Source organism: Solanum pennellii, chromosome 10 (genome assembly GCF_001406875.1).
Source record: "Solanum pennellii chromosome 10, SPENNV200".
Taxonomy (NCBI): domain Eukaryota; kingdom Viridiplantae; phylum Streptophyta; class Magnoliopsida; order Solanales; family Solanaceae; genus Solanum; species Solanum pennellii.
The window spans coordinates 46,349,011-46,360,926 of record NC_028646.1 but is presented as its reverse complement, the minus strand read 5'-3'; the positions used below and the strand labels follow the sequence as shown (position 1 = coordinate 46,360,926).

Sequence of the window (11,916 nt, the reverse complement as noted above, 5' to 3'; positions counted from 1 at the left end):
GTACTCTGAATTCTCTACGTCGTCGTTCACCGACGTTAATTAATTTTCCATAAACGTCACTTCGCTAAACTACACATACGTTATAATGTTCCACTATTTATATCATACTTAATCCCATAATTTATAATAAGAAAAAAAATGGATCTTGCTGGAAGAGGTGAGAACGGAGTCACAGTGGTGAGAAAAAAGAAGAAAAACCAAAGGTTTAATAGTTGAAATTGTTTTTTATTTCATAAAAAATTAAAAATTTATTTTTATGATTAAATTGGACCACGTGCCACATGTCATGGTTTTATTTGTGTCTTTTTTAAGACACAGCGTGTGAACCACGCGCACATTATTTTTAAAGTTGATTTCAATTTTGTGTTTAATTGATACATATTTATTAATATTAAAGTGTTTAATAGATACTAATCCTAATTGAGGTGTCCAAGTGAATAATGCGGACAACTTTAGAGTTTATATGACTTAAGCCATTTATTTAAGCTCAACTACAGTAGGTTGTCCACGTGTAGATAGTTTGAAACATGTGTCTTGTCATTACACCTTAACCAAAATTTCCTCTAAAGTTTATTGTTTTGGAGTAGCTTTAAGCTCTCTGTAAGTTCACTCATGAAGTTGGATAAAAGACATCAAAAGTCATGGTAAGTTCCTTTACTTTTTCTATTTTTTCTAAGTTTGGCTTTACGTCTTTCTCCTCTATTTGAATTGTCTCATTCAAGCTTCTTTATGGAGTTTCTTTGAATGGGTTTTCTATTTTAGTTTTGCAGAGTTTTAAACTAGATGTTTCATGATTTGGATTGAAATTTCCAATTAATTAGTGTATTATTTCTTAGTTTTAGGTTTGGATCTGATTTTTTTGATTATTTTATATTTGTGTATTTATTTTTGTAGTGTGTGCATCTTCAAAAACAATTGGGATGCTTTCTTAGATATTTGTGTTTTTTTGTTTGTTTACTCGTAAACGCTTCAATTTGATCTTTCTCTAATATGTCTGCGAATTCTTGTGTTTTTGTGAAATTTTATTTCATTTCATTTATTCATCTGTTCGTTCTTAATTTATTCCCGAGTAAGCCCTCCAATTCGATCTTTTCTCTAATATGATTGTAATTTATTTTCTTTTGTGAAATTTTCCTCAATTATCTTTTCTCGACGTGCATATTCTGTTTCACATTTTAGTTTTCTTTGCTTCTTATGAAGTTTGCTCTCAAACAACGTGTCCTTCATTTCCCACAATGTTTGATGATATGCCTGAATTAACTGAATAATTTATTGAGTTTTTTCTATTTTCACATGTGTTTTTCAAGATTCTCGTCTATAAGGTACAATATTTTTTTTAATTGGACTATATTTGTGATCCATATATGTGTGGTATTATCATTATGATTCTCCAATGCTTTTATGTGTTTCTAGAACTCTGAATGCCCTAGAGGATAATTCATAAGAGAATATGAAATCAAATAGTGTAACACTTCTTTCAATGATTTAGTGTACTAAGATTTGCTTTGGGATGTTAGTATAAGTTTTATGTCATTTTAGGTTCTTGATATTTACTTCAATAATTAGCATAAGATCATAGATATGCCAGGTATTGGGTACAAAAGGCACCAATTAGATCTTAGGAGATATGATCCTTGTCGAGTGAAATAAATACATATTATGAGTAAATATTGAATGACAAAGAACATATATAGTGAGGTTCAAAATTTTTGCTTCTATATTCCCCATATGAAATGTTAAATTAAGGCAATTTCTTACTTCAAGTTGTGACCTATTCTTGTGGTGTAAAATCCATGTATCATCGAATTGAATATGAAGGTAAAAAAACCCACGTAAAGTAAGACTTTAGAGGTTTGCTTTCCTTTGGAAATCATTTATCGATAAATCCATTGAACTTTGAAGGAACATAATGGTCCATTGATTCGAAGTACATACATAACACGTTCTTCCAATAGACAAATTACTTCCCACGAAGTCAACAATTCAAGGGGAAGGCTTAAACCCCAGAAGTTGAAGGTAATACCTTGTTCAATAAAACTTCTTCTCTATGGCTATTATTCTCTACACTAACATATATTTTGCACTTCACTGTAAATAATAAGGTGAAGACATTCAAAACTTGTTGCGGGGCCAGTACTAGAGTTATAAATTAAATTTCATTATTTATTTCACTCACTTCATTTTTAGAAAATAGTGTATGTTTCATCTTTGGACATCTTCCTGTCAGTATAGGAAGAGATTTTACGCATATTTGATTTCTTTAGTTAAACAATTAAAACTTTATTTGCATTGTTGAGCAATAGAATCTCAATTTTCTATTACTTTTAGCTTCTAGTTAGGTTGTACTTGTGTATTTGCTAGCATTTTTACTGTCGATTTTCCTATTGTGATATAAATAAGAAAGCAAAATCATGCTCTCTGAGTGAATCCGACATATTCTCTCACCAAGTGAATTATGGTTATTCATTTGTTTGCTTACATATGATGTACAATTACTTATAATATTTTCTTTGTAACGTAAATCTGCAGATAACAAGGGTCAAGACTTAATTTCTTTCGTCACTTGTGTTAAGTAGACAAGAGAATTCTTCGGAGTGCACGCTGAGGATGCGAAACGATTTCATTCCTATTTGACTTTTAGAGGTAATCTGAACCTCTCTTGTGAATGAAAAATGTTGTGTACTATCAGATTCTCTAACTCTTATATTTCTCGATGTTAATTTATTAGTCCTTTATATGTCATGACCATTTACTTTTCTATATTTGAAAACACTATCTTTGTTCAGAAAGGTATTATTGCCTCAAAAGTTTTCATCTTTTATAGTTTTATTTGTGATTAAGTGACTATAATATTGAAGATACTTAAATTGATTTGGAATTGTGAAAATATTAATTAATTAAACCCCTCAAATTAAATACAACTATTAACCTTATATTCCTGAGCTACTTTAGTTTAAAGCTTCTGTTATTGATGCGTTTGTCGGAAACAATATTACAGACCCAAGAATGATTAAATATTTCTGAATTATTGTTTTAGTTGTTTTCGTCGGCCAATAACTTCCCAAGTGGATTAGGATTCTTACTATTTTAATTTAATAGGACTTTGTTATTTCTAATTTATTAGGACTCTTGCTATGTAAACCTCTATTTAGAGAGTTGACATTATTAATAAAATAAGTTGAATTTTATCAAATTTCAAATATTGTGAACTTTCACAAACAAGTTCTGAGGTCTGCAATTCCTTCAATGAATTGCAAATTTCAACAATAATAGGCAAGTCAAAGAACAAGAACAAGGGCTTAGACCTCTCTATTGAACCCGACTTTTCAGTTAATCTTCCAGCGACTCGATCTAGAACTAGGGACCATAATAGCTTCCTGGGGATTTTGTAGCTGTAGATTTGATAATGACCAAAGTTACCAGCACACCTTACCAGCACACCTTGGAGACAATAATTCAATAACGATCGGTATGATATTAGCTACCTCAAAGTTGAGGACTCCGCCGCGAAGTTCATTTCAGTGTTTGTCCTTTTTGATGGACTCTCACAAGCAATCCTTTATCACCCATATGTAAGCCTTCACTCATCAATCTCATGTTCATTAGGTTCCCGCTCAACTAATTTAAAATTGATCTTCTAATGTTTCTTTGAAGGATATATTAAAGACAGGTATAGTTTACTTCAACTTATTTGGATTTGATGCTTAGTTAATTGATTGATTGATGTCATTGTTGGGTTTAGCAGGTGTGAATGGGAAAAGAAACGAGAAAATAATTTGGAAAGAAAATGAAAAGTCATTTGCAAAGTGCAAATGAAAAGTCATTTCTCCCATATCGGCAAAAGAAAGGAAAATTGTTGTCCTTATATAAGAAAACACTTCCATTACTTCTTAAAGAGCTAAGAAGAAGATGCCCCCTCGCGCCGTCGTCGTCGCTCGGCTTCGGCTTTGGCAAATGATTTGATTGATAATTTTTTTGGACAAAATTTATTTAATCAGTTTTTGTTAAATCAAATAAATTCTGTTAATATTATCTCTTATAAATTTGCGTGTAACGGTAACATTCCAAAAAGTTGTTACTCTTTCCGAAAAGTCATTACTTTCCGAAAAGCCGTTGTTTTCCTAACAGACACATTTTTCCGAAAAGTTGTTATTTTTTCCAAAAGACACAAATTTCTGGTCTACACAGATTTCTCTGAACATACACGTTTCTTGCTGAAAATGGCTATAAAAGGAAGTCAGTTTTCGATTTTTCAAACACTGAAATTTTCCATCTCTGCATATATTTTCCTCTCAAATAAAATCAAAGTGTCGATCGACTGAGTCTGTGTGACTTGTTGCTGTTCTGAAGTTCGCTAAAGTTAAAGAAATTTGAGGTACATCTATTTCTTTAACAGGTTTAATCCGTTTTATCTTGGGAGAAATTAATCCATAACCTTGGGTACAGTGAGGGGATTAAATTTCTTAAGGACACACAATAGTTTCTGTGGACTCGGATTACTTCTTGTATTTTATGTATTTTCTGCTTCATCTTTTTTCTGTTTTAGTTTATTGGTTAACCTTATAAATACAGGTTAAAATAACAATCTTAAGAAATTTAAAAGTTTATGTATTTCAGGTTTCTGGAGATTAAAACCTTTATGGTTTTCTACTCTGTTTGAATATTTAAAATTCATTCGATTAACGATTAAAAGAACATAAAAACTTTATCGTTAAATCAGAAACAGTTTGTGTAAAGATTTGTTCTTTACTGTTAGTATTTCATATACTTAACTTATCTGCCATTTCTAACAGAAAAAATGACTAATTCAAGTCAAACAAATGGTGGAACAGTAAGTGCTGCAACATTAAGTGCTGCAACAACATCGGTTGCAGATAATCATTCAAATGCTGCCTTAGCGCCGACTGAGAAACTTGCAAAGTTTTCTGGAGTCGACTTTGAGAGATGACAGCAAAAGATGTTCTTCTATCTCACTACGTTGAGTCTGCAGAAGTTCATTAATGAGAATGTTTCTGTTATGTCAGATGAAACTTCGCTTGATGAACGATTCTTGGTAACAGAAGCATTGACACACTCAGATTTTTTGTGTAAAAATTATATTCTGAGTGGCCTGCAAGATGATCTGTATAATGTGTAAAGCAATGTCAAAACCTCAAAAGAATTCTGGGATGCTTTAGAAAAGAAGTACAAAACAGAAGATGCCAGAATGAAGAAATTCATTGTGGCAAAATTTCTGGACTATAAGATGATAGACAGTAAGACCGTCGTCACCCAAGTTCAAGAATTGCAGGTCATAATCCATGATCTCCTTGCTGAAGGTATAAATTTATTTTATGCCTATGTCAGAAATATTAAGTTTTCCCTTAATACTCACATAATCTTTAATGTAGGATTGATTGTGAATGATGCCTTTCAAGTGGGTGCAATTATTGAAAAGTTACCTCCATTGTGGAAGGACTTCAAAAACTACTTGAAACACAAACGCAAAGAGATGACTGTTGAAGATATCAAAGTAAGGTTGAGAATTGAATAGGATAATAAGGCTGCAAAAAAGAGGTCACGTGGTAATTCAGCAATATCTGGAGTAAATTTTGTTGAAGAAGATCCCACAAAATTAAAGAAAAGAAACAAAGCATCTGGTCCAAAGAGCAATCCTCCTAAGAAGAAATTCAATGGAAACTGCTTCAACTGTGGTAAACATGGTCATAGGGCTACTGAATGCCGGTGTCCTAAGAAGGACAAGAAAAAGAAGGATCAAGCAAACTTGGCTGAATCCAAAGGAGAAATGGACGATCTCTGTGCAATGCTTTCAGAATGTAACTTGGTTGGAAATCCAAGAGAATGGTGGATAGATTCTGGTGCCATGCCATGTTTGTGCCAACAAAGAATTATTTTCATCATATACTCCAACACTTACAGATGAGAAGTTGTTTATGGCACACTCCGCTGTTGCAAAGATAGAAGGAACTGGCAAAGTCCTATTAAAGATGACATCAGGCAGGGTGGTGACTTTGAATAGGGTCTCATATGTTCCAGAATTGAGAAAGAATTTAGTTTCAATTCCACTTCTGACCAAGAATGGATTTACTATGTGTATTTGTTTTTGATAAAGTAGTAGTAAGCAAAAATGATATGTATGTAGGAAAAGGCTACCTTAGTGATGGTTTTTTCAAACTCAATGTAATTGCAGTTGACATGAATAAAGATTTTGCTTCTTCTTACTTGCTTGAGTCTAAATGTTTATGGCATGACCATTTGGGACACGTTAATAACAAAACCTTGCGAAAACTGATTAACTTAAATATTTTGCCAAAATTTGAGTACAATAAATCAAAATGTCAAATTTGCGTCGAATCTAAGTATGCTAAGAATCCTTATAAATCTGTTGAAAGGAATTCAAATCTTTTAGAATTGATTCACACTGATATTTGTGACATGAAGTTAAAACCATCACGTGGTGAGAAAAAGTATTTCATAACTTTTATTGACGATTGCACTAGATATTGTTATGTCTATTTTCTAAATGGTAAGGATGAAGCAATAGATGCATTTAGGCAATATAAAACTGAAGTTGAAAATCAGTTAGATAAAAAGATCAAAATGATCAGAAGTGATAGAGGTGGAGAATATGAATCTCCATTTGCAGAAATATGTTTAGAAAATGGAATAATCCATCAAACCACTGCTCCCTACACTCCTCAGTCTAATGGAATTGTAGAAAGGAAAAATCGAACTTTAAAAGAAATGATGAATGCATTACTTATAAGTTCAGGTTTACCACAGAACTTGTGGGGGGAAGCTATCCTTACAGCAAATCAAATACTTAACAGAGTGCATCACTCAAAGACAAATGTAATTCCATATGAGAAATGGAAAGGTAGAAAACCCAACTTGATATATTTCAAAGTGTGAGGGTGTCTATCCAAAGTCCAAGTTCCTATACCTAAGAGGGTAAAAATAGGCCTAAGACTGTGGATTGTGTATTCATTGGATATGCCACAAATAGTAAGGCATGTGGATTTTTGGTTCATAAGTCTGAACATCCGGATATTCATGATAATACAGTAATGGAATCAGATAGTGCTGATTTTTTTGAACATATCTATCCATATAAAACTAGACTTGAGTCGTCTAGTGGGGGGTCTAAACAACCCAGAGAAGAACCAAAAGAGAATGAACCCAATGAAGAAATTCCAAGACGCAGTAAACGTCAAAGGACATCTTTTTCATTTGGATCTGATTTTGTAACATTTCTTCTTGAAAGTGAGCCTCAAACATTCAAGGAAGCAATGTTGTCTAGAGACTCAACTTGTTGGAAGGAGGCCGTTAATAGTGAAATTGAATCAATCTTAAGCAATCATACTTGTGAGTTGGTTGATCTTCCTCCAGGGAACAAACCCTTGGGTTCAAAATGGATCTTTAAAAGAAAGATGAAAGATGATGGAACTATTGATAAATATAAAGCAAGACTTGTTGTCAAAGGTTTTAGACAAAAAGAAGGTCTTGATTATTTTGACACATACTCGCCAGTGACTAGGATTACATCAATTCGGATGTTAATTGCACTAGCTGCAGTATACGGTCTTGAAATTCATCAAATGGATGTGAAAACAGCCTTCTTAAATGGAGAGCTTGAAGAGGAAATTTACATAGAACAGCCTGAGGGTTTTGTAGTTCCTGGTAAAGAAAAGAAAGTGTGCAAACTTATTAAGTCACTTTATGGGCTAAAACAAGCACCAAAACAATGGCATGCAAAGTTTGATCAAACCATGTTGTCAAATGGATTTAAGATCAATGAATGTGATAAATGTGTTTACATTAAAGATACTCCAAATCAGGAAGTTATTTTATGCCTATATGTAGATGATATGCTTATAATGAGCAAAGACATTGCTAATATAAAAGCTACAAAGCGTATGCTTGCTAGTAAGTTTGATATGAAAGATTTAGGAGTTGCTGATGTGATATTAGGAATTAAAATTCTTAAAACTCCTAACGGTCTAGCATTGTCTCAAACTCATTATATTCAAAAGATACTTGAAAAATTCAAATTTTTGAATTTTAAAAGGGCAAAGACTCCAATTGATGTAAATCTTCATCTTGCAAAGAATAAAGGCGAAAGTCAGTCTCAATTGGACTATGCTAGCGTATTGGGAAGCTTAATGTATGTCATGAATTGTACACGACCAGACATAGCTTGCGCTATCAGTAAACTGAGTCGATACACAAGTAATCCTAATCATAATCATTGGTTGGCAATGAAGAGAGTTTTGGGATACTTAGATGACACTCAAAACTATGCTTTACATTACAACAGATATCCAGCCGTTCTTGAAGGATATAGTGATGCAAATTGGATTACTGGGTCAACTGAAACAAAATCCACAAGTGGATACGTTTTTACTATTGGTGGAGGAGCAATATCTTGGAAATCATCCAAACAAACATGTATAGCTCGCTCTACAATGGAGTCTGAATTCATTGCTTTAGACAAGGCAGGTGAAGAAGCTGAATGGCTCCGGAATTTCTTAGAAGATATTCCATTTTGGCCCAAACCAATGGCCCCTATATGCATACATTGTGATAGTCAAGCTGCAATAGGAAGGGCTGGAAGCATTATGTATAACGGCAAGTCTCGTCACATAAGACGAAGACATAACTCTGTGAGACAACTACTCTCTAGTGGAATTATCACAATTGACTATGTGAAGTCAAAAGATAATGTGTCGGATCCACTTACAAAAGGCCTAAATAGAGAGGGAGTTGAGAAATCATCGACGGGAATGGGACTATGGCCGAGAACAAGTCATCGTGGCGGTAACTCTACCTAGAAGACTGGAGATCCCAAGATCTAGGTTCAAGGAGATAAAACAAAGTCATTGATGACGGTTCAACATTGTCAAAGGAAAAAAAAAATTATTATTATTTTATGGTCCATTCTCATGATGAGACAATGTTTAGTAACCAGGATAAAGACATAAGGACTTTTTAATGGTTTCTAAGTTTGATACAGGGAATATCAAATGGTGTATCTATGGGATAACACATTTAGAAATCACCTATGTAAGTGTGAAGTGTAAGCCGCTTCAAGGAGAATCCGGTAAGGCCAGTTCTTTAAGCACTTACTATCCAAGATGTGTTCATGGCTGAAACGAACAAAACAATGAGAACTAAGAACAGTTCAAGGGTTGATTGTGTGACATATGTTGTCTAGGTATACACCAAAGCTCGACGGTTCAAAGATATCAAATCTACCGATTGACCGAGTATATCCGATATATGTTCACTACGGAAAGTTTAAAGGGAAACCTACTTATCCAGATGCGATTAACCTTTACCTACAAGACACACAAGTTTTTTCATGCATATGTTTTAACAATAGCCTTCCCCATTCATGTGGGGGATTGTTGGGTTTAGCAAGTGTGAATGGGAAAAGAAAAGAGAGAACATGAAAAGTGAGGGAACTAATTTGGAGGGAAAATGAAAAGTCATTTGCAAAGTGAAAATGAAAAGTCATTTCTCTCATATCGGCAAAAGAAAGGGAAATTGTTGTCTTATATAAGGAAACACTTCCATTACTTCTTAAAGAGCTAAGAAGAAGATGCCCCCTCGCGCCGTCGTCGTCATCGCTCGGCTTCGGCTTCGTGGATTTGGATTTGGATTTGGCAAATGATGTGATTGATTGATAATTTTTTTGGACAAAATTTTATTTAATCAGTTTTTGTTAAATCAAATAAATCCTGTTAATATTATCTCTTATAAATTTGCGGGTAACGGTAACATTCCGAAAAGTTGTTACTCTTTCCGAAAAGTTGTTACTTTCCGAAAAGCCGTTATTTTCCCCAAAAGACACAACTTTCTGGTCTGAACAGATTTCTCTGAACACACACGTTTCTTGCTGAAAATGGCTATAAAAGGAAGTCAATTTTCGATTTTTCAAACACTGAAATTTTCCTTCTGCATATATTTTTCTTTCAAATAAAATCAAAGTGTCGATCGACTGAGTCTGTGTGACTTGTTGCTGTTTTGAAGTTCGCTGAAGTCAAAGAAATTTGAGGTACCGCTATTTCTTTAACAAGTTTAATCCGTTTTATCTTGGGAAAAATTAATCCATAACCTTGGGTACCGTGAGGGGATTAAATTTCTTAAGGACACACAGTAGTTTCTATGGACTCGGATTACTTCTTGTATTTTATGTATTTTCTGCTTCATCTTTTTTCTGTTTCTGTTTATTGGTTAACCTTATAAATACAGGTTAAATAACAGTCATTTCTCCAAGTTAATTCTTTATGAACAAAGAAATTATTTTTTACACGATAATGTGAAATATCATTTTTGTCGAAAAACGCTCATACGTAAGGAAACCTTTATCTTAGAGTCCTGATGAGAACACTGAAGCACACATTAAGCAAGTAAAAACAGTCCAATATGTTTTTAGCCTCGTTTCAGGGCTTAAGATGTCTTTGACAATACTGGGAGAACTGACGTCTGCGTTATTTCTGGTGGAACCTGTTTGCCCAAGCATCATAGATTGTCTTCATCGGTTACATTTTGAATTCTCAAATCTGTCACTTTGATTTCTCTTTGGCAGTCATAACTTCTATATATTCCCACGGCAAGAAATTCCGGACAGAAACCAACCACGTGAGTTCCTTTGCCAGACAACATCACTTGATTTCTTAACAGAATACCAGGTTGATTTCAATATGTGCATACGTGAAGGTAAGTCCTTAACACATTCGTTCGTTCTCTTGGACAATTTATTGAGATCGTAGGACATTGTTAATTTGCAGTTTTATATTACCTGACTCGAACACCCTGTCTCCTAAATGATCTGCATCTTTATCATCTTCGATGAAACTACTTGATTACTTTTAATCATTAGATGTGCTAGAGGAGTGAGTCTGTTTTCAAAGAACTCATCTTTTTATTCAGTTTTCACTTATATTGTTCGGAATCTTTAAAGATACCAATGAGTGCATGTCGGATTCGCTAAAAGTAGTGTATATTTCGAGTATCCAACACGTGCAGTGTTAAATTTTTTATTTTACTGTCAAAAGGCTTTCCAGTCTGCTAGAAGAGAGAGGCAAAGCAAAAACTGAAATAGATCTTATCTCAATAGGTTTCTCTCAGTCATTTTAGTCATTTTTTCATATTGAGCTTACTATTATCCCGAGTTGAGAAAGCTCTGGAGGAGGTTGCGAGGGTTTCTGCAACTGTTGCGTTATGGGTAAGGGAACAGGAAGCTTTGGTAAGAGGAGGAACAAGACCCACACACTACGAGTGAGGTGTGGAAGACGGAGCTTCCATCTCCAGAAGAGCCGTTGCTCTGCTTGTGCTTACCGTCCTGCCCATAAAAGGGATACAATTGGAGTTTGAAAGCTATTCGCAGAAAAAGACAACTACAACTGGCCACATGAGGTATCTTTAGAATGTCCCCCGCAGGTTCTTGGCCAATTTCAGAGAAGGTACTGAAGCACCTCCTAGGAAAAAGGGAGTAGCTTCTTCTTGAGGCCTTTGAGACAGTTACTTGAGAGGCTATTACTGGTAGCTTCATTCTACCTTAGGTTTTGTTGCCCTTTAAAAGATTTATGTGCTTAAAATTTTCGAAGTCCATATTTCAACTTGGCATTTTTATGAAGAAGGATCTTAAGACTGCGATAACTTATTGGAAAAAACAAGCTTACCATTATTTCATATTGAGATTACACAAGTCTTTTGAGATCTATTTGGAAGGCCCACGTGTTCATCATTATGCTTCTTTGAATTGAATTATAATAGATGGTGTGCAATTGCTCCATAGGTTGGTGACCTAAAAAAGATTGGAGCAAAATTTCCCGTCGAGTATGTTATGTTAATATTATAATATTTTAGTTGGTTTGTAAGTGACAGTTTAATTGGAAAGTTGAGTTTTTT

At 34.1% G+C, this 11,916-nt stretch overlaps 1 pseudogene across 1 annotated transcript; it reads left to right on the top strand.

The window, feature by feature from the left end:
• Window positions 1-656: 656 nt before the first annotated feature.
• LOC107032424 lies at window positions 657-11,904 on the top strand (annotated as a pseudogene). Its single transcript, XR_001458360.2, has 3 exons — window positions 657-2,016; window positions 2,530-2,643; window positions 10,592-11,904. The product of XR_001458360.2 is annotated as a 60S ribosomal protein L37-2-like (transcript).
• The last annotated feature ends 12 nt before the right edge of the window (window positions 11,905-11,916 follow it).